The sequence below is a fragment of the Natator depressus genome, chromosome 6, assembly GCF_965152275.1.
Source record: "Natator depressus isolate rNatDep1 chromosome 6, rNatDep2.hap1, whole genome shotgun sequence".
Taxonomy (NCBI): Eukaryota; Metazoa; Chordata; order Testudines; family Cheloniidae; genus Natator; species Natator depressus.
In genome coordinates this window covers 83,534,559-83,559,051 of record NC_134239.1, presented here as the reverse complement: position 1 = coordinate 83,559,051, position 24,493 = coordinate 83,534,559, and the positions used below count along the sequence as shown (strand labels likewise).

General features: G+C 37.8%; 1 protein-coding gene and 1 long non-coding RNA gene across 5 annotated transcripts in view; one reads left to right on the top strand and one right to left on the bottom strand.

The window, feature by feature from the left end:
• Positions 1-24,493, top strand: part of LOC141989329 (uncharacterized) — an 85,507-nt gene that overhangs the window by 43,909 nt on the left and 17,105 nt on the right. The gene's annotated exons all lie outside the window — the stretch shown is intronic.
• The window catches only part of AKAP6 (A-kinase anchoring protein 6), a 393,441-nt gene continuing 388,650 nt past the window's right edge, over positions 19,703-24,493 (bottom strand). For 3 of the 4 annotated variants that reach the window (XM_074955832.1, XM_074955831.1, XM_074955833.1), the window contains one exon: positions 19,703-20,914. The gene's annotated coding sequence lies outside the window, so the exon portion shown is untranslated. The remainder of the gene's footprint in view (positions 20,915-24,493) is intronic. The other variant, XM_074955834.1, reaches the window with a different exon arrangement.

The window sequence follows — 24,493 nt, the reverse complement described above, 5'->3', positions numbered from 1 at the left end:
CAATAACAGGGACAGAGAAAGAATAATCAGAGCAATAACAGCTAATAAATCTACAATCATAATGTAACAGGGCTTCAGTTGTTCTGCTATCAGTCCAGCCATCTAAGCTAATAGCAGAGGAACATCTTCCAAATAAAATGACTTCCATGTAGATGGGGCAGAGGCTTCTGTGCATTATCCTCTTAGACTGTTGGTACTTTATGACGGGACTGAAAGCTCTTCAGGGAAGGTCCTGGAAAAGGGCTGAAATCTACCAAGAGGACTGATAGTCCACAAAGGAGAATTTTGTTCTGATAACTAAGGTAATAAGTCACTGGAAAATACTTAATGTAACAAAGTTTTCTTTAATGTCTAAACTAATAAGCATTACAAGTGTTGGGTAGCCCAGAAAACTGTAGTAAAAAAAGAACCATGTGGGTAATATTTCTCCTTGTTGCACTCAGTGAAGGACAGCAACATATTGGTTTGCTAACATACTTTGTTGTATTTCATAAATTCTTTCTGAACAGCAGTCAAACTGGACCATGAACTTAGTGGTGGGCAACCTGCGACCTATCAGGGTAATCTGCTGGTGGGCTGCCAGACAGTTTGTTTATATTTGCACGGCTGCCTGCAGCTCCCAGTGGCCGTGCTTCGCCATTCCCGGCCAATGGGAGCTGCGGGTAGCAGCGTGGGCCGCAGGGATGTGCTGGCCGCTGCTTCCCACAGCTCCCATTGGCTGGAAGCGGTGAACCATGGCCACTTGGAGCTGCAGGCTACTGTGCAAATGTAAACAAACTGCCTGGCGGCCCACCAGTGGATTATCCTTACGGGCTGCGTGCAGCCCATGGGCTGCAGGTTGCTCACTACTGCTTTAGGACCCTGTGAGGTGGAAGGGTCCCAAAGCTCGGGCTGCAGCCCCAACCCGAATGTCTGCACTGCAATTAAACAGTCCTGCAGCCTGAGCCCCAGGAGCCTGAGTCAGCTGGCCCGGGCCAGCTGGGGTGTCTAATTGCAGTATAGACATATCCTTAGTGCATTGCTTAATTTGTGCCAGGGCTGTGCTTTGGATAATTTCCATCCCCCTTAAAAGGGAATCACTGACCACACACACACACACACACACACATTTCCCCTTGGGCACAGTGGCCATGATCCTCTCAGCCTTGGGTGCACATGGCTTCCCCTCCTCTAACTTTGGGGGAGATTCCTTATCTCTCATGTCTATGGCAGCATACCTCTTTTATCTCTATGGACAGTGGGTTGGAAGCAGGGATGGAACACTGCCTGCTGCCAGAACCAACCAGCAGCCAGTTTCCTCCCTATGAAGGAGCCATTTCCTCCTCCCCTTGTAGTGCTACTGCAGTCCTGTCTAGCTGGATTGCTTCCTCAATCTTGGATCTCTCCATATGCATATTTTCTATGAATTCCTTGTGTGGACCAATGCTCCTCAGTGTGGCCAACGCTTCCTGTAGCTCTCCCATGTGCTTCCTGAGAGATTCTACCAGTAGGTACCTCTCACACTGGATGGTCTCCCCAGCTTGGCTTTCTGTGACAGGAAATGCAGGCCAGTCTCTGCAAATCCACACCAGGACCTGGAGAGAGGCATCCATGGTTGGGTTCTCCATCTGGACAAAGGGACAGATGGAGGAGCCAGGAGCAGTGTGGCATGTGGCCTTTCCAAAGTGTGGTGATTTTATTCTTTCGCCCTCCTAAAAACCTCCCTCCCAAACTCCCCTGTTTGCTAGCTCCTCTTGGTTGCTTAGTGTCTGGCTTTTAAGTCCTTCTCTCGCAGGTCAGCTTTGTCCACTCATTAACACACAGAGGAAGGGTGATCACTAAAGAGATTAAGGATCAAAGGATAGGAGGCTAGAGCCTGGCTAATGCACACTCAGCTAGGAGCTAGTAAGTCTCTGGCCCCCTTTCCCATACAGTCCCCAACACTGTAAACGGTAAGCAAGCCAAAAGAAAAACCAAACAGACAAACAAGCTCACTCATCCCAAGAATTAGGCTGCCTTCTTTTGCAGCAGGATTTGCTGGATTTATATTTGATGAAGCCAGATTGGAGTTTCTGAAAGGGGATTCTGTTTTACCCTGTGTTTATTGGGCTGTTAGGGACAAAATGACTGCTGAGGATAGGTCAAACCAATCACTATTCTGAGTTCTTTTTTGCTAAGATAAGGCATAGTAGCTATACTGTAGAAATATTTCTCTGACAATATTTAACACCTTAATTGGAAAGCCTGTAGATACAGAAAACCAACAGTTGTTATTGACTGTTGTGTCCACAATAATACTGACAAGACATTAAATTTACAATATATTGATGGAGATTTGAAAATATAAGGTAAAAACACATCAAACCCTATTTCAAATATGTCCGTTTTCTTTTGGTTATAATCTGCATGTTGCTGAACTGTTCTTTTTCTATTCCTACTATTATACATGTATAGTGTTTTGGATCAGGATCTAGGATTACAAAAATGGATTTGGATTTTGGACAAAGCATGTTGCTTTAAGACACCTAAGATATATTAAAAAGTTTTGAAAAATATATAATTTATCTAAGTTAGATATGGGAGTCCAGTAATGGGCATAGGTGCTGGAATGAGGGGTGCTCCCGCACCCCATGGCTGGAAGTGGTTTCCATTATACACAGGGTTCACAGTTTGGTTCAATGGCTTTCAGCACCCCCACTACACAAATTGTTCCAACAACCCTGGTAATGGGGAATTTTTGGCCGTGTAACCAACCTTCCATAGTGTCAGATGACTCAGATGACATTTGGCTTTAGTCCACGCTATTGTTGGTTTCTAGTCTACTCTTTAAACATAGAACATCCCATGTAAATGGCAATGAGGAAGGAATTTGTTTTTATGCCATCAAGAGGTGATGTCCTGAATCAAAGGCATGTACCTGTATCTTTCAGAATGAACAGGATTCATGGTCCATTTTATTCCTTATGTGGTATCATCCATTTTTTTCTAGGCATGTGTTATTTTTTGCATATACTTTGAGACACTTAGGATTGACGAGATCATTAATACAGTGCCATTATGTCCAGATTGCTCTGTCAACATATTTTAGTCCTAACCTATAGTATACCACAACCATTTTAACAATAGCCTTCTCTGAGCAGAGGCATCCTAGCTATACCTAGCTTTGTGAGGTAGATAAATGCTTTCCAGGAACTATCCTGGGATCACAAAACTAATTTAAATTCTGACCTCTGATATTCGAAAAGCTATTGATGAAAGGCTAGTGCACTTAACCATAGTATTATCTACCTTTCTCCAAAGTAAATTATTAAAGCTAAATCAGAGAAATGTGGCAAGATACACAATTAGCTGTTGGAATAACATCTGGATTATGAATGATATAGCAAGCACAAGAAAAAGGTAATAATTGTCATAGAGCATCATTAAGTTTTATACACTGACTGAAGCTGGGAGCGTGATGCAGGCAAGCAGAGAAGAGGCTGCTGGACTGTAATCCTGTTCTGTGTTTCTTCACAGAATAAAACTTGTTCCTGGTGGTTTGTCTGAGTGGGTTTGGCCTGAGGTTTATATACACTGACACACAACGCAGAGTGCACAGAGGAGCCTCAGGCCCAGTTTCCCAAAGCTGTGTAAAAAGTCACCAGGCAGACTTTCCCTATCTTGAACCACCTCATACTAGGCCAGTGAACAGAAGGGGGGCAACAAACAGATTACCTTTGATTTTAAAAATTAATAATTTGCAGGGGAAATTAGACAATATTTGCAAGGAGATTATTCATATTAATCTTTTGGATGATCTGTGGTGAAGGACAAAAGTTCCTAACACCTCTTGGGACAGGAGATTGACTTCAACCAAGTACTGACATTGATCTACCCCTCTCTTTGCATCCCTTGTGACAATCAGGGTCCAAACACCCCAAAAGGAAAAGAGGGGGTCTGAACTCTAAAAGATAAGCACCAATATTTTTACCTTTGAGTCTATGATTCTTGTATTGAATAAACTTTGTTTATTTTTACCTCAAGCAGGTCTCTATTGCATAAACGGTGTGGCGCGTGTGGCAAAGTGAACTGATAATTGGGGGCATGTTTCACATCTTTGGGCGAAATGAACCAGAGGGAAACAGTCTGAGTATCTGGTAGTTAAGAACTCAGGGAGATGAATCTGGTGGGGCTCAGGACCAAAGGGGATTGTTGATGTCACCCTGCAAGCAGTAACTGGGTTGGTGGAAGCCAGGGTGGGACCTTGTCCTTGTAGGCTGGCTACTGGTGTCAGAGCACTGAACCGTAGCAGCTTAGCATTAAGACAACCAAAGTTACAAAACAGGCAGTGACAGAACCCCTTAATGGTCTGTGTTATCCCCAAAATGTTACACCCGCCACTGGTTCATATCAAACAAACTGCTTGTGTTCACTTTCAAGGCTCTTCATGGCCTATCCCCAACCAACCTATCTTCTCTATTGACAGGTCCAAAATCAGCCCAATGAGGCCAGCCCCTGTTGCCCAGTTGTTAAATTTTCAAACACCTTCTTGCTTTCTCCCATGCCGCTAAACAGCCGTAAAGCCATTTTACTGTTCAAATCCCTCCTCAGATCTCTCATTTGCTGTGATGCCTCCAACATCTTAATGACTGTTAGGCTACTGGTGTGCTCAGACCACAGCCTAGCATGCTAATCAGTATTGTTTCATTGTTTCCTTGTACTCCCCCGTCAGGCTGTCTGTATCCATCTGGTGTCTTTTGTCTTATACTTAAAATATAAACTTTGTGGGGTAGCGACTGTCTTTTTGTTCTGCGTTTGTACAGCACCTAACACAATAGGGTCTGGTTCCAGGACTAAGGCTCCTAGGCAATATGATAATACACATAAATAATACAAATAACTGCACCTCCTGAAAGAAGGTGTACCTGAACCTGTTTAATTTCTAAGGCATGCAGGAATTTTCATCGCTTAGATTTTTGGTTTAAAACCCTTATTCCCACTGCTAAATTGTATATTAGCCATGGGAATAAGCATTAATCTGCTTAGATTCCAATAATGTGTCTCCCCAGGCACCCAGTGATGGCAAGTTTAGCCAAGTAGCTTGAGGGAATATATAAACGGAATTGTTCCACATATTAAACAAACATTGGTGACTGACAGGAAAACATAAATCAAAGTCATAACGAAAATAACCATAGGATCCTATGCTAAGCCATTTCTAGGATAGTAAGTTTGTGGCAGTGCACAGAATCCAGTTTCAAGCTAAATAACCTCGTCCATTATTGTCATGTTCTTCTTCTTTCTCATCCTGACTTCCTTTTGACTCAGTTATTTTATTATTTAGATAACTTTGGGCTGATTGGCTATAGTCTGAGCCCCCTCAAGAGTAGGGGAGATTTATCAGGTGACATGTAGTCCTTTACCCCTGTCTCAGAGTGGGTTAATGCAGATTTATGAATATGTAGTTTTAGGTATTTTTTCTGTGATAACGTGGGCTGTTTTATCTGATATTTCCAGTTTTAAGACACGCATCTCTGTCACCTCCGAGTAGAATTTTTTCCTTTGCCCCCTTGATCTTGAAAAATTAGATCACAGGTAATTTTTTAGGTCACAGCAGTGAAGTAGCAAAATCAGCATCTACTTTACATTGTGCCTTACAGTAATCCTTTCTTTATTCCATGATCTTGATTTTTTTAATCAGAGTTGAGAAGAAAGTGTGGATTTTATGCACTCACTATTTATAAAAAGAAAGCACATTACTTTAAGTCACAGATAACATATCATGTCAGCGTATGATATCCTGAAGACTTTGGTTATGTCCCAAAAAGAACAATTATGAGTTCATTATTTGTTTCAAATTCAGCAAGAGTGATTATTTTAGAGCTAGTATTTTTTTAGCCTATTTTGCCCACTTTTAAAAATAAGTAATAGTTTAAAACCACACTTAGATCCTTCTCAGATTTGCTATAAACTGTTGCAATGTCCTCTGGATTCTGAATATATATTAAAATAGTCATGGTACATACAAGACCCTACAATATTTTTACTCAAGTGCGGTGGGGCCAGCTAGCCAGCCGATGAAACAAAGGTTAGGTAACAAACCCCTGTTCCCAGAGATGTGGTGACTTCTTCAATAGGGCTGATGACAGTAACAAAATAGATAAGACAAAGCCATATCAGCCTGTATTCCATAAGAAAGACAGTGAGGAGGGGAAGCATAGTGCCTAGCACAATGGGGCCATGGTCCGTGACTGGGGCTACTAGGAACTGCGGTAATACAAATAAATAATACTGATTAAAAAACTGAGAGAAAACAAATGTTATGTAAAGTTTCTAAGAAGGGTTTAAATGTAAAATTACTGGTACTTGAAACTGTCCTTTTAATTATTCTATTCTCTTAATTATGCTTTTACAAGTCTCTTATGAAAGAGAGAGAGAGAGAGAGAAACGGAACTTAACTCTTCCTGGAAGTCTGGCAGAGGAGAGAAGAGAGTCCTTTTTCTTTGTAGCACCTCTTTGCTATAGAAATCTTACTGTTTCTTTTGCAAATCTTGAGAGAGGTCAAAAAAGAAGAACCAGTGTGACCCCTAGAAAACTGTCTCTTTCATCTCCCTTGCTCTGCAAAGGATATACTTCTTGTCTTGCAAATGGAGCTGTTTGATAATCATTGCTCTCTGTATCTGGTTTAAGCTTCATCTTTGGTGCTAACAACTAGTGCACTTTTGACCTCCCTATGTTGCAGTAGAGGTACAGTGCCAAAAAAGGTCAAGGAACAACTTTTCCACAAAGGTCAATCTCTGAGTGACCCCAGAACTTGGATATTGGCCTTACTGGACTTGATTTTAAGATAATTCAGGGCTGTTCCAGAGAAAGCAAAGGCAGTCATCTACTACTGCTTTACAGCCCACATACTGGTCCCTTATTTGGTGCACATTTCCCCCCAAGATTTCTCCAATTCGTTTATCTTTACCCCTTCAAGTCATATATGTGAGCTCTTTCCTGTGGCTCTTTAAAAAAAAAAAAAAAAAAAGAATAGGTTCCTTCTGCTCTCTGCAACAACAGGAGAGAGACAATGGTTGGACTATTTGAAAAGGTATAGAAGCTGCACAAGTTACAGGATCACTAAAACATTCATCTTCTCAGAAAGAAAAGGAGTACTTGTGGCACCTTAGAGACTAACCAATTTATTTGAGCATAAGCTTTCGTGAGCTACAGCTCACTTCATCGGATGTAGCTCACGAAAGCTTATGCTCAAATAAATTGGTTAGTCTCTAAGGTGCCACAAGTACTCCTTTTCTTTTTGCGAATACAGACTAACACGGCTGCTACTCTGAAACCTGTCATCTTCTCAGAGTTTCCACATAAGTATATTAAATACAAAAGCGAACTGGTTGTTTTTAAACAACATTAAAAAGTCTACTTTGCACCACTGAAAATCAAGGATTTCAAGGTTAAGTCCTTTTATTTTACTCTGAACTTATATACTTGTAAAACACAAATTAACAACAGAATGTCAGTCAAATTAACATTTCAGATTTTTGTCACTTTAAAATAATTTAAATTGTGTTTCATGGAAGACTTGAAATGTTCTATTATTCTAATTAAGACACTCTTCCATCATTTAAGATAGGGTTTTGACCTATGGACATTTAATACTCTTTTCCAGTCAGCATTTTCTCTTGTTAAGTTTGTATACTGAGCTACATATTAGGCATTATTCAACAGCCCATATATCAGGTAAAACTCAGTGTGAGTTTGGCCTGTATAAGGACTGAAAGACTGGGCTCATTCATTATATGTAAATTGGTGGATTTATAATTTAATTGCTACTATTTCTTTGAAATAGCCCTTTTAAAATGCATATTGTGCTGATACTCTGTAGTTACTTTCTTAGAGTACTTTAGGTTAAATGTGATGACCTAGTTGCCATGTATATAGTTTTGCAGTCAGAGTACTACAAGCCCTAGTGAAATTTTAGATATTTAGCAATTCAGCATGAAGTATGTTTTTGACCTACATACATGATTGTGGTTTTAGGTACAAGTCAATATATGGTTGCTTAAGTGGTGCAGCAATATTATATCCAGAGGATACACCTACCAGTGTTAAACATTCCATACATACTGGTGTATAACAATGTTTGTTTAAGATACTTGCACATACTAGGTTTTCTACCTGTGTAAAACAATTCTGTAACAAATTCCAAAATAACCTATTCCATATACTTGTGTAACAATGGAATGGCACAACACATCAATAAACATTTCTAGTTTTTAAAACCTTAACATCATGGTCATTTAAAATTTTCTTTTCAAAACATCAAAAATAATCCAGGGGTGCTGGAACAATTTGCTTAGTGGGGGTGCTGAGAGCCACGGAATCAAACCCGTATATAATGGAAACCATTTCAAGCAGCACTCCCAGCACCCTTAATTCCAGCACCTATGAAATAATTACATTATATTATGAAGTAATAATTTGCCCTTTTTGCATTGAATTATAGACAATTAATTCCTGTTTAAAATATATATAACTTCTAAAGAATTAAAGATTTGTTGTGAAGTAGACTTAGGCTAAGTCCTGCTATTTAAAATTTAAGCTCAGAGCAAATTTCTGCATCAAAAGCTAAAGTGTTAAAAAGTGTTTAAGAAATAATAACTAATGCTCAGCACTTGAATAGACCTCACCGTGTTCAAAGTGCTGAACAATTATTAACTAATCAAGAAATGTTGGCAGCCCCTGAACTATATCACTAATGGTTCTGCTATAGTAAGAAAATGAGATTTAATAACCTTAAAAGATACGGTATATATCATAATGTTTAGGAATTTGGACTAAGACAAGGTGCGGCTGATAGAAGATTATTTTTTATCTAGTCTTCACAGTTAAAATAGTACTTTTCCATCAATTTCTAAGCTTCATGTTAACATTTGCTGTGCAGAGATGCAATTATTTATTCCAACAAAACCTGTAATCTTGGTGCTATTATGAGCCTGATTCTCCTCTCACACTGGTTTTACACTAATGTTACTCCACTGATTTCAGTGAAGATGCTCCTGGTTTACACTAGCGTGTAAGGCAGAGGAGAACCAGGCCCTTTTTTACAAAAAGGCTATTTGCATTGAGTGCGTTTGAATTTTTAGTATTACAGTAATAAATAGTATACAGTAGTACCTGTAATGTGGTCCACTTCTTGCTTCTCTCTCAAGTGACCAACTGGAGTGAAGAATTGTGTCCTCTACCAGTTGCTTTGGATGCTCCATCTTTATATATTATTACTCTCTGTAGGTTGTTTTGCATTGGCAAGATGTGAGATCTTGCTGGCCTTTCTGTCCCTCCCAATAGGACAAAGCTTTATTTGTTTGCAGAAGCAGAGAGTATTTAGTGATCTTTTTCTTCATTCCAGTCTCTTCTGTACTGAAAACTCTTTTCCTGCTGTGCAAACTCAGTGGGAGTCCCCTGGCTGCTTTAGGATACAGCACTACTAGTAAAGGAAGTGGTAAGTGCTTTCTCTCAGTAAGTGTGGTGGCAGACCCTCCTCCTGTAGCAGCAAATTTCCTTGTGTAATACAACTTTATTCACTGTGAAATTGCACTAAAACACTTGGTGGCTCTTTTTAAATGCAGACATCACAGTCTGTGTTTTAAATATATGTGTTTACAAATCTAGCAAGCTTTTAATGGGTAGTATGAAAATGTCTCTTCTTCTAAATGTTGTTTGGCTAAAGAGAGGCATTTTCCTATGACCATTCATAGGGGATAGGGCAGAGGTTGGTTTTAAGTAAATATGTGCTGACCCAAAACTGCAATCCTCTTCTTGCTGCAATTTGTGCATCAGGAACAGTAACACCAGGGCCACAAAAAGAGGTACTGGGAAATCACCTTCAGGTTTGATGCTCATTCACACACGGTTATTATCCATAGGTCACATTGGGAATAAAGTGGAAGGTAGTGTCTTTTACCCAGATAAATAGTGCCCAAAGAGTATTATGTAATAACACCCCTTCCCCCGGCTCTTTTAGATGCAATTACCTAGTTAGTAGCCCAAAGTTACTGTGAGAAGGGCTTTTCTTAAAACACCTGTAAGCTTTACCCAAAAGGTTTTTCTGAGCCAATGAGTACACCTTATACAATCTTCTCCAGGCACCAAATTACTCACTCCCTATCAAATGATACTTCCCTAGCACCTGCTCTTTGATTTCCTCTCCTCCTCAATAAAGGTTGTCAGCTGTAGTTCATCAGGATGGCTAGACAGCTTATCCTGGGGCTTTAGCCATACATTTCTACCACAACACATACCCGCCCATACTCAACCCCAAGCTTTCCCCCCAGGTGCTCGATTGCCTCCAATGCAGGATCTGAACAGCCTGTCACAGGTACTATATATTACAAGCCCAATACCTCTAAAAATGTCAGATACAATTGCTTATTTTTAGACTTACTGGGGTGAAATCCCAGCTTCACTGGAGTTAATGGGTGTTCAATGAGGCCAGGATTTCACCCTTAGCTCTTTATTATTTTTAATTATGGATGGGGGATGGTAGAGGTGTGTGTGTGTGTGTGAGAGAGAGAGAGGGGGAGGGATGGTTAGGAACATTCTTTTGTAGTATCAAGATTAGGGATATTTCCAAAAGCACAACCTTTGTTCTCCTTCAGCTAACCTGATGGGCATGTGATAAAATAACGTGTGGGTTTCACAGCTCAACTTAAATGTTACTCACCTCATATTTTCACTGGGTCCACTGTTAAGAAAATTGTACAGAGAACTTCTAAAAGGGTGATAATATGGGGACTAGGCAAGGGAAGATAAATGCTGTAACTCATTAGTGAAAATCCATAAGCTAGCCCTTGTTTCTGTAATGTAAAGTGTGTTCTAAGCATTGCATGAAGATGTATAAGCATTGCTAGCAAGTCCAGCGATGGCTTATTGTAAGAGAAGGTTAAAATTGAGAGTAGTCAGTTTAATGTTAACTGTGGTTTGCATGTTCCTAAAAGGTTTGAAGTTCCAGAAAATAAATGCCCTGCTATACAATTTTTTGGAAGGGTGTATGATTGCACAAAACTTTCAAAGTACAATGAAAGTCTAAAAGAAATATAATTATTATTGTCAGTTTATCACCTCAAACATGTTGTTGTAAATTGTCATTATATCAGATGAGTTTGGTAACAGGTTTTCCATTTTGCACTTTATTTGACAAGGTGATTCATTGTTTAGTGCAGTTTAAGATGTCAGTCCTTCTGGAACGAATTGAGCTGAGCTGATGTGCATATGAGCACTCCTCCATCAAAGTATATGATTAAAGAAGGGTTATTCTTCTGAAATATTGTTACCCTACTTGCCTGGAATATGAGTGTTTTCTTTATTGAAATATAATTTATCACAGTTAGCTTCATCTAGGTAACCATATATATGTTACACATGGCATATGGGAAGCCTGTTACAGTTACCCACAGAATCATATTTTAGATAATTTCTTATACTTCAGCACAATAGCTTGTCAAGTAATTGGAATCATTTGTTTCTGACAGATCACATCTTTGTTTCTCAGAACATAAGTGTTAGTAAAAAAACAAAACCAAACAAGCCATAGGCATTACCCTATAATATCTTGTCCCTGACAATGGCCTATTCCTGATGCTTCAGAGGAAGGCAAAACTTCTCCATCTGTGCTTTGGGCAAATGGTGCAAACCAGTAATGGGGAAGGGGGAGGCTGGGAAATTCCTTCTGGTCCTTCAAAAGGCAGCAGCTTTCTTCATGAAGGATGAAGTTTGCTTTCAATGGTCATTAGTTTGGACTAACCTGTTATCTTAGCACAACCGCCTATGCTATATTTAGATTCCTTTACAATCCCACCAAGGTATTGGATTCAGTAATTTCTTGTAGAAATGAAATTCAGTAGATTAATTATGTCACATAAAGTAGTACAGTATCTCCTTCCGTCAATTCTAAATTCACTACCAATCAATTTCAGTGAATGACTTAGAATTATGTGGCTGACAGGAAAGGAACAATAGCTCTGTCTTAACGAAACCATTCATTATTTTGCATACTATCACGTCTGTCATGTGATAAGATGATCTCAAATAGTTTTAGGTACATGCTGTAAGTGTAGCTTAACTTTTTTTTTCTCTCCCAAGCATATTACTCATATAATTGGGTCTTTGGGAAACTATTAATCTTCTGACAGCTGTTCTAAATACAATAATCCACTCGAACATTTAGCACCCAATTCTGCAAGCTGAGGAGCACTTCCTACACTTCCCTTCCATTCTTATTCCCAAGCACTACAGGGTAATGAATGTCACAGACATACTGATCCATACATTAAAATTTGACTTCATCGGTAGTTGAGGATTAGAGCTGGGCAAATAATTGTTATTTTTTGTTTGTTTTCAACAAAGAATCCCCAAAATTGTTTTGAATTTAATTAAACATTTTATTTCACCTGAAATGTTTAATTTCATTTTCAGGTGCTTACCCTCTTAAAAAAAATGAACATACCTAAATTTTGAAACCAAATGCTTTGATTGTTTTGGGAAAATTCCCCTCCCCTTTTTTTTCGTTGAAACTATTCACCACATTTGACCCAAATTCAGCCACAGTTTGAGTTCATCCAAAACTGTATTTTTCAATGATTAAACTATTTGTCCAAAATTTTTGCCCAGTGTGTTGAAGATGGTTATTGAAGACACTTTTACCCTTCTGAACAAAATCAGACACCCTTCCCAGAAAGAAGTAACCTCCCCTTCATCACCCTGCACTTACTGCAATAAAATGTGAATTAGATGACAATAATGCCATAGATTGATACATTTAGCAAACTGAAGATCTTACTCAGAAAAATGTGTATTCATTAATAGCATTATTTTCACATATTACAATAACAGGTTTTGCATGGTTTCAGAGTAACAGCCGTGTTAGTCTGTATTCGTAAAAAGAAAAAAGAAAAGGAGTACTTGTGGCACCTTAGAGACTAACCAGTTTATTTGAGCATGAGCTTTCGTGAGCTACAGCTCACTTCATCGGATGCATAGCATATCGTGGAAACTGCATGAGAGATCAATCGGTTTCAACACAGTGGAAGTTTCTACCATGCTCCAAATATTTTTATAAGAGACAATGCCCATCAGCCACCTATGAAGCTCCTCCCACTGTGCCTGCCTCTTCGTTTTTATTCTGTCATCAGCAGCATGGCATGGCATTGCTTTGCTGGGCAAGCCTGGCATACAGATCTAAATTCTCTCCTAGTCTGCCTGGCACAGCTGTAGCCATTGAATGTGTAAGCCAGCGTGCATCTCTCACCTTTACCTCCTGGATCCCTTACTGTTCCTTCTCCCTCAGTGCCTGCTAGTTGCTGTACCATAGTTCCGAGGCCACATGATTCTTTTAGTTATTATTTTAAAATGTAAGTATTAATTCCTACCTTTGGTTATAAAGCACACGAGAAAGAAAAAGGGCAGAACACAAATGCTTAGCTCAGTGGTGCTGTGGGCATCTTGTTTTAAAGATTTTAAAAATGGAAGTGAAAAACTTCAGGGGCAGATCTGGTAAATATTTATATTCCAACCTATGGCATGAAACAGAGAGGAAGATTTTTATGTATCATTATATTAGCATATGAATACAGAGAGTTATGTGCATGGGGGGAAAAAACCTATGAGTGGATTTCTCTTTACAAAATAGTGCCAAAAGCAGCACTGATCAATTGTAACTGGCATGGACGCTCAGTGACCTAGTGGAGCCAAGAGTCATGCTTTGATTTTTGCCACAATTTTAGCAATCAAAAATAAATATCTACAGTCTGTTTGCCACTTTAAAAAAAGAAGAGGCTCCACTTTGAGGTAAATAAACAAACAAAAAATCCCAACCCCCCTTCCCTCACAAAAAAAATCTATCACACATTGAGAATTAGAGCTGTCTAGCATCACTGAGTCAATATAAATAACAATCAGTAAATGGGACCATCATAATTCTACAAAGCTTAGAGCATCTTTGATTAAACCATTGGATGGGGACTATAAGAATTTATAGAGTGATTTCTTGATGTGGTGAGGTTTTTTTTCCTTTGGTTGGTTTTGGTTTTTTGGGGAGGGTGCGGGGGTGGGGGTGGGATTGTGCCTGGTAGCTTAAGATAATAAAAATCATAGGATGAGAAACCTATCTGGTACAGTTTCAATTCCAAGCATGTCAGAAATGCTGAAGTTGAATTTGGTCAAAGTTTGGCCCCCTGTTCCTTCTGGAGACACCACACAATACATGTCCTCCAGAGGGGCATCATGCAATAGGGCTTTTGAGTCAGGAGATGTGAGCTGCAAGTTTACAGCTTCCCAAGCAATGGCAATAACATCACCACTCCACCTCAGAGGACAGCATGTTATTCCTAGTGGCATTAATCCCTATGAGGAGGGGGTACCATTGGCTAGAATGTGGGAATGCAATAATATCACCCTACAGAGTCTTGTTTTAATAGAAGGTATTGACACTGTAAATGAGCATCAGGAATGATTTACATTTTTGAGATGTAGCTTGAAATCCTGTTGAACTACATCCCTTCCTCATAATGCTCTTTGAGAAAACTATCTTGTGAAATGTGTTAAATCTTACATGCGCCCCTCCATACCCCACCCATAATGACACGTTTTGAGAATTCTGATTGCAACACTATAGTTCGTTGAGTCTTGTTTTGCTCTTAAAATGCAGATTTAGTCTCTTGGTTTTGTATGAAAAATATAGCATATTCTTCCCACATGTATAGCATGTACACCTTGAGTACAGAATTATATTTCTGAGAATTTACAAGTAAACCTTTTGTTTGAGTTAAAATTAATATAAGAACTAGATTCTTTTAAGAAACGTAGCATATGTGTCAGTATTGTCTTATTCCTAAATGAACTTGTCAGACTCTTCAAATTTCACCATAGCTAACATTAATTGCAATATTGTGCATAGGTTAATTTGAAGAAATTAGATTATAATTCATCTAATGATTGTTGTGTCTAATTGCTAGGGCTCTACAGACAAGGTCAGGTTAATGGCTCAAATAACTCAAGTGACAATTGTGACATCAGTGGTAACAAGCAATCAGCACCATTCCTCTACAGATAGTGGGTGGGTGAGGTTCTGTGGCCTGCTGTGTGCTGGAGGTTAGACTAGATGATCAGGCCTTCGAGTCTATGAACTAATTTGCATGGAACATTTTGTTGGGTGTAATGACTTAGTGGTATGAAGGAGATTGGACAGTTCTCGCTGATAAATCACTGGACCCAAACTGTCACTGTTAATTAAAGATTCCATGGCCACATACTAGCTTGGTCATCAGTGCTTGAAAGGCTTCCCATTGTACTGTTGCCTTGGCTCCACAGCACTGCTAGAGGAATTGACCAGCATAGAGGGAGCCCTTAAAGGGCAAAGACTTTGGGACTCAGGGACTGGACTTTGCTTGCATCCCTTCACATAGGGCTGATCTCACTAATACAGCACACCAGCTCAATAATTCAACTCCATATTTAGGACTGAAGTCATCAGTACACTTCGGCTGCTTTAGTCTACTGTGATCTGCCCTCAAAAGTAAAATGTTAAAAAATGTTTTAAGGCTGATACTACATATGAAAGTAGCGCTCAATGGAGGAAGCAGTGGACTGACAATGATTAATTAAATAAGATGGCTACATATCATCATTATAAATAGTGCATGGTGGCATTCTCTTTTGGGTTGGTCTTTTTTAGTGTTCATTTTTAATCATTTAAAAAAACCTAAATTCCAAGCCAACTCCCCCACCATGTTAAAAATTAGTCAAGGTTGAGAATATGTATCAGTATTTCAAAGATTTTTTAAAAATTAGATGGATATTTTATATTAAACCAAAACTAACATTAGAAACCCAGGAAATTCTGAGTTAAGGTTACACATAAAAGAAATCCAAAGATGTTAACGTATGGAAATGTACAGTTAAGGCAACCAAACAACCTTAATTCTACCCTGTGGAGATGCCATGGGGGTAGGGAATTGCATATGCTGTTAAAAATCAGTCTAATGTAACACCATAAACACTTAAATGCCCTAATTATAAAGTTACAGTTATTATATGGCATCACTAAAGGGCAAAGTTAAGGTTATTTGTGTGCTTTAAATGTACATTTCCATACCTTAACATATTTGGATTTCTTTTAAATATGACCTTAACTTGGAATTTCCTGACATTCTAATGCTTATTTTTGGGATAATTACAACATCCCTCTAATGTTTTCACCCTTAAATTAACGATACATACTCTTAACCTTAACTCCATCAAAACAGGTTTTTTTGTCTGGGAATAAATTAATACTTTCTATTTTATAAGAATTTACATTTTCAAAGCATTGTACTAACAATAACTAATCCCATGCATGATGCAATTTGGTGCATAGTAGATTTATGATCTGCTCCTTGAAAATATTTTATTGAATCAGAGATGAATAGATGCATTCTGAACAAATAATTAATGGTTATATGACAAATGTGAGCAACTGGTGTTGATAGAGTGAGCCCAAGAAGTTAGATACACTGTTCTGGAGGCAATACATCAGTTGCCACCAATTATACAAAACCCCTTTTAAAGAAATACTATTATTAGGAATAATTTTGTAGAAACTTGTCCAGACCTGGGGGATAATAAGCCCTTGGCACTCAGACGTCTCCAGTACAATTCTTGATATCTTAAATCAAGACTGGATGCCTTTCTAGAAGATAAGCTTTAGTCAAACACAAGTTATTGGGCTCATTGCAGGAGTAACTGGGTGAAATTCCTTGGGCTGTGCTATACAGGAGGTCAGACTAGATGATCGAATTGTCTCTCTCTAGCCTTGACATCTATTAATCTACTCCTGTCCATCATTCTGAAGGAAAAAGATTGAGGCACTATCCAAATGAAAGTGTCTGCACATTTTCGTTTACTGTGAAATAAACAACGGGAACAGTGTTATGAACATTTATGCTACTATGTGAGATTTGTAAAGTAGAGTTAGTAGGAAAAAGTCTGTCCTCTTTTACAGTCTAACACTAAGGACTTCAGTGGAGATTTGAATTAAGTGTAAATCAGGGCCATCGATTAAGGACTGTGGAATAGGTATGCACTCAGTTCTTAATGGTATACGTGCAGGTAACTTTGAGCAGGCGGTTGGACTAGATGACCTCCTGAGGTCCCTTCCAACCCTGATATTCTATGATTCTATGAACTCCCAGGCACAGGGATGGAAGCCTATCCCTATCTTAGTGCGTAATAGTACAATATAGAGTATGTGTGCTGCTTATAACCTGGACAGTATTTTGAAAATTTAGATTAGTAGTTTGTGGGGACTCCTTTTCATGACTTTCTAGGTTTGTGAGGCTTTTTATTTTCTGACACAGGCATTTCATAATTTTCAATATATGGACTAGATTAAACGTGTATCACATCAAGGTCTACGACATCAGTGTGAATTTAATGTTGAAAATTCAAACAGCATTTGAGGGTCCAGATTCTGGCTCTCTGAGTACATGCACCTCTACATCAGGAAAACTATGGTCAGCAGTAGGAGCACAGAGTGGAGTTTGCCACCTGGATTCTTCATCCTATAAAAAGACACTATTCCACATGGCCTTCTTTGACTTATCTGACAGAAAGGCACAACATCATGTGACCAGTGGGGTCAGGGATATGATGCAAAGTTTATGTCCACGTGTATGTATATACAGCTGCTCTGATAGAGCACATCTTCTTAGTGGGTGCCATTCATTCTCTCTGCATAAAGCCAGAATATTCAGACTCTAGGCTATTCAGAAGCGCTTAAGGAGACAAAATCCAAGTTGCAGGGCATGAGCTGCTGCGCTGCCTCCTCGCTACCCGCAGAAGCTATTCCAGCCTCTGAGTTGGAATAGCAGAGCTGGTTCTGCGGACATATACATTTGTGGCTCTTCCCTTGGCCTTCCCCTGTTGCGGCCTTTCTTATAGTTTATGTGCAGACAGTCTTCGGACCCTTTCTTCAGCGTATGGAGAGTGCATAGGCAAAAACTCCATGCACCCCCTTCGGTGGGCCAAGGGATTTGTGCAAGTCTCCTGCACCACAGGTGATTTTTACCCAATAGAAATAGAATGTGAGGGGGCTGTGTATGGGTTGGTGTTAGACAGGATACGAGCTATATTAATGCCACTTTTGCTACTCTTTCACGGAGCAGGCATTATAACTGTTTCCAACCGCTAGACATAATTTGGCTCTAAGCATATGGCTTTTATATGACATGAGTGAATGCTGTATCAGGGATGCCAGAGATTTGTTTTCTTTCAGAAATCAATTTATATTGACATCAAAATCCAATATGCTCTCTGTGAGAAGAAAAATAAGAAAATATAGAGCTTATAACCATGCTAGTGAAGAATATTTGATAATGAATGGCCTTGAATCACAGTTATAAAAATGATACTGTACTTTGTCTCCTGAGATCAAATAATATAGTTCTGCAAACACTAGTTAAGTCAAGGTATTCTCCACCTCTCAGGATTGAGCCACATAGCCTTACAGTTTGTTGGCTGAGCTGACAGACATGAAAAGCCTCTAACTTACGAGTTCTGTTCTCATCAGCAAGATATGATTGCAGTCAAAGTGAGTTAGCTTAAAAACAAAGTGCTAAGACAGACCAAGATATATTTCAAAACTCCTTTCCCATGTAAAAATTAACCATGATAAATCACTAAAAATTCATAATTTTAATTTAAAAAATAGACTGGCTAAACTCTGTGTGATTTTTACGAGAAATTGCACCTAGAAATTATTTGGCATTTTCCAATATTCTGTAAAGAGTGATTCAGACCTTTAGTGTGGCTTGGGTTTAACTTAAACACAATTCTGGACTTAACAGTGAGAATATGCAAGTGGAAAACACGTCATAGATTCAAAAAGGCAATTGCAAGGAATTTTTCTCAAATTTTTAAGGGCTTCATTCTCATCTACACTAAGGCTCTTTTACATTGCTTTGGCCTTTTAAAGGGGACTTAGTGGAGATAAGAGTCAGGACCTACATGTTTTTCTCACCACTATAAGTGAAAATATGCCCTTGGTAGCTTAAAACAGGAAAGTTTTCTTACCAGTTCCTCCACTATGACATGGATATGCCAATGAGGTATTTTAGGTCTTCTTCTAGATTCTGGCTAGGCCACTAGCATTTTATTTAACTGATTGATTGGATTGATTGATTTTATTAAGAAAACCAATATTATTTTAAATATTTGTTTAAAATAATCCCCCATGTACATAATAGAAAGTATATGTTTTTAAACAGATAAAATAGAAAACAGCAGACCCAGTTTCTGGCCTATTAAATGTAGCCTCCATTTACAATAGAGATTTTTAGGAAAGAGTCATTTTTGCAGAGATACTAGATAGAGCTTTCAGCATTGTTTTAGCCACCCAATATAGTTTTAGAACAAGATAAAAACATTTAAAATGTACATAATCTAAATCATTCAAACAGCCTAACTGTAAAAGTGCTTATCTAAATATATACAAAGCTCATTCAATGGGACTATGTAAATGAATGAAATTTTAAGAGACAGAAAGTGTCCTAACATCCAACATCAAACTGTTAATAATAAAGAAATAAAGGTTTCAGATATGTATACTTGTCCTCTGGGAACTGGTGCTGCAGTTTACTAGATTAATCTTTCTGAATATTTGCATTTCCATGTGTGATGAGAAAGATTTTTGAAACTCCTTAGTCTGCATGACCTTTACTTTGGAGCCATGTAGCCCAAACCTCTTAACTGATATGGAAACTCTAGACTCTATGAAATATTGCAAACAATACCTTTTCTGTATTTTGATGCAGTATTTTTTCTTTGAACATGGGTAAAACAGATAACCAATTTTGCTTTTTTTCCCCAATAAACGATGTTTATTATGCCAATTCTAATTAACATGCAATCTAATGGTTTTAAGGCTTATACGTTCAACATCACTGGACATCACAAACATGAAAGCATTTTATACTGTCATTATACATCAATGTTTGTACTTGGTTATACATATATACAGAAATTATTCACACATCTTAACCTTGCTATTTCCTCCTTTGAAACCAACATAATTTTACTCTGAAAGCAGCTTTTTAATAAATGGTATAAGAAATACAGCAAGGCACACTTTTTTAAAAAACTTTTTTCCCTTTACCACCTCAAGAAGCATAAAACCCCAAAATGTTGTACTTAATTCAGTAGAATGTCAACAGTTCCTAATATACAACACCATGTAGTTGTTTCTTGAAGTGTTGCATAGATTAAATTTTAAAATGAAATAAATGGCATTGATTTTAATTGCTTAACTTTTAGATGTATTGAATTAGGAGAACTAATGACTTTTTCTTTTGCTGCAATCAAATAAAATTGTAATTTTAAACACAAACTAGTTTCAACAAACATATGCATTATACATATATATATATTATATGCATTATACATATATATTAAATTTGATACATGAAATAAGAGAGTACTGACCGGTACAGCTCTGTAAAGATGAATCAGACTGATCATGATGAATTTGTGGAATTGCAAAACTTTAAAGAATGTAACGGGTGATAAGTACTACAGAAAGAAAAGGAGGACTTGTGGCACCTTAGAGACGAACAAATTTATTTGAGCATAAGCTTTCGTGAGCTACAGCTCACTTACTACAGAAGCATTCAGTTTAGGAAGGGTAGGTAGTTAGAGGTAGCTTGGGAGGGGAATCCACATGAAAGCAAATGGCTTTGCTATACTACAAAATGATTACTGAATTAGGACCAGCATATGTAGCCTGATCAGAAAACAAACATGGACAAATCACATTTGGAAAGAAAATTTATCTTGGGAGTCAGTGTAACGAGAGGCAGTGAATGATGCAATGGCATTGGAGGTCATCCCAGGGTTAACAGGATGAACCTGTACCTGAACAGCAGCCAAGTTTCTAAAAGGAAATGGAAAAAAAAGAAGTGAAAGTATGTTACATAAAATACAGTTTTGTGCAAAACACAAGCTCTTCCAGAACAACTGAAGATAGCCATTATACAATTACATGCCAAAGCCTTTAAATGCACTGGCACACAGTGTGTGAACAATGATTTTTAAATGCCTAAGTTCAAGTTAGAGTAAAAAATGTCTTTGTATTGATTGTAGAGAACTCATTGATTTTTTTTAAGGACGTCGTTTCAAAACAAACAAGGGAAATCATCAAGTCTGACCTTTTCCCTGGATCCTGTCCTTATACTTACCTGTGAACTTACCTTCAGCACACTCAAAGGTGCTCCGATCAATAACAAAATATGGATCTGCCACAGCCAAACAACAAAAAGGGATACACAGTATTTAACTGAGACACATAATTCATGTATGTATATACAATGACATTTTAATACAAAAGGCAAAGAGGGGTATCACAGAACTATTTGGACATTTCTGGCACCAGTAATGAGTTACATTTTCATACTATGGAATTTATCCAGGTTGGAGTTTAGGGTTAAACTATTCATCAAAGAGCAGAGGCTTATGATGAGGATTATGTCGGAATAACAGCTAAAAGATTAGTGCAAAGTACATCTCTTAGGCATTTCCTAGGAGGCACTCCAGACATGCATTATATGCCTTCCAAATTAAGTAGCAATATCTGGATCTATCCAGTTACCTTCTCCTTTGATCTTATTTGCTGTAACTGACCTCTCTATTTTTACAGAAAAAGTACATTACATGAAAATAGTGAAAAGTGCAACAGTATGTTTAGAAATCAGTGCAAAAACAACATGCATAATAATGAAGATATCACATTTGCTCTTTAAAAACTTTGGCATGGGTTTTAATCAGAGCTATAGTGAGAAAAGTCTCCCTGTTGGACAGTACCTGTTTTCCAAAATCAAAACATCCACAGATGATAATATAAAGTAGCTATTTCTACCATCTAGGTATTATTAAGTTTTTAAATAAGTCCTCCGGTGGAATCTTCTGCTATACTGAAATAACGTATCATGACTATGTTGTAAACAAAGGTAAAGAAGCACTACTGTTTCCAGTGCCCTATTAAATCTGCAAAGACAAACGGTCAGAAAAGGCTTAGTTAATTCCTGCAGCCTAATTTTTTTATATTTAAATTATTATAGGTTAGTGTCTGTATTCCACTGGCCTTGAATACTGGTTTTTTCATAGAATTACATAACTGCTAATACTTTGCGTTTAGATATCATATTCTATCCGTGGATCTCAAAACAGTTTTTGGTAAATGATTTAAGCCTCAGAACTCCCCCCCTTCAATTATTATCCCCAATATTTCATTGTTAAAGAAACTGAGGCAGAAAGAGATTGAGTGATCTGCTCAAGGCCATACAAAAAGTCCATAGCAGAGCTTGGAACAGCAGCCAGATTGTCTGACTAGCAATCTTGTGCTTTAGTCACAGGATCATCCTTTCCCTCTAGGTTCTTCCTGGCTACAGTCAGTTGCAGGATATTTTAACTCCTGCTGCAGGATTGTGGGATAAAACCAGTTCATTTTTCTTAAGACCAAGTAATAATTTTTTTCCAATGTATGTGAAATTTAAATTGTATGTTCTATATAAAAGGAAGGAAATATCTTTTCTGACTTACGTGTGACCATAACAGATCGCACACAGAAATCTAATGCATTTTCCAGAAAAGACTCTAGGAACATCACATAAGGTCCTGTAATGGATTGATCCCTGCACACACTGAATATATGACTACGAATCCTGATTCCATTGGTGAGTCATGGGTCATAGTGACAGCAAAAGATTGCATGATCTTATATGCAGGAAGGCTGTTCTTTCAAGCTGTCACCTCCTTGAGAAACAAAATCAGTATCCCTTTCTGAGCACCTCTGCTGTATATTGGCTTATATAGTAGAATAATCAGTTCTGATAGAGGTATTTTTGAAGCTGGTTATAGAATTGCTGTTACTTTCCCTTAATGGTCAGTTTTACAGCAAACTGATAAAGAACAAGATTGCAATTTAGATACATTTGGTAGAAAATATATTTTCTCCACTGTAGCTTTTATCCTCTTCTACAACCAAGGCAAACATAGCCCTGAAAGAAGATAAAATTAGCCAAGCTACATTAGTAAGTAGGCCTTTTGTCAGCTTTGCATTCTGAGTATATTTTTAGAGTGTACCTATATTATAGATTATTTTTCTGTTAGTATTGCAGCTACACTTGGAATTACACATTTTAATGAGCTTACAGCACAGGTGCTACAGGAAAAAAATAATGGTGTTTGCCATTTATCTTTCAAATTAAATAATGTGTTTTTAAATAGTAACTTTTTTCATAATATACTTATGGGAACAACATTTATCTGTCACATTTTAAAAGATGTATTAGTAATAAATGTAAATTACCTTTAGAAAATCAGTAATTAGGCTCATCAAAAAATAAACAATCTGCCACCAAAAAGATAATCTTTAGCATAGTTAAGTATAATAACTGTTATTTGAATAAGTTAACAAATTAGGATAGATTGCTTCTGTAATTCATTCCCCGGGAATTCAGACTTCAGTGAAACACAGATCTCCTATGTGGCAGCATGGATTTTCATCTTTTTACTTACTTGAGGTACATTCCCAGCACTGCAGCTAGGCATAATAAAATCTATGTGTAATTTTAATAGAAACAATACTATATAACATCTAACAAACAATAAATAGTTCCTTAAATAAAGAGTGGCATGTAATAAAAAGGGCTTTTTATTATTTAAAAAAGCCTGTAACCTTAAGGCAAAATAAAAATTATGCTTTGACTCCATCAAACCATCATGTACATTCTCAGCATTTCCTTTCACTGCATTGCATGAGGGTGTATAAATATCTCTATTCTTTATACTCAATTCTGGTCCTCAGGCCTGATTAACTGTATGTTGCCATAACCTAGTATTAATGAAAACACAGCTTGCTACCATGTAAGTAACTGTAATGTCTGTAACAGTGGATGGCAAGTTTGTGCAGTGCTTTGAGATTCTCAGATGAAAAGCACTATTGAAGTGCAAAGTTATATTACTATCCTCATTAGTGAAAGAATGAGGGCAAGAAGAACAGGCAAGTCACCACACACTATGGTAATTCTGTTTCTCAGGTTAATATAATAATAATTAAGTGATGAAATCTAACACAAGATTAATTCAAATTTACGTCTGCTGTATAAGCTTACAAACTTGAGCCTTTTGTCCTCATCTCACTTTTCATATAGATACTTCCATATATACATAGTCCTCAGAATATAGGCAGTTGATCATATACTCTAATCCATCTCTTTTGTAATTTCCCAGTTGAATTTCAGCTACTTCTCCAGTGATTTTGATGTGGATGGTGTAACTAAGCCAGTAGATGTGTATTAAGGTTTCATTTAAGTATGAGCTTAATTGGCAATTGTCAGGTCGTGAAGACCCAAAAGCTGTTCAAGCATCTTTCCTCTGATGTCACAATTCCAATATAATGCAACATTATACACGCATACGTGCAAAGGAAAGTGTCAGGATAAAGATCACAGAA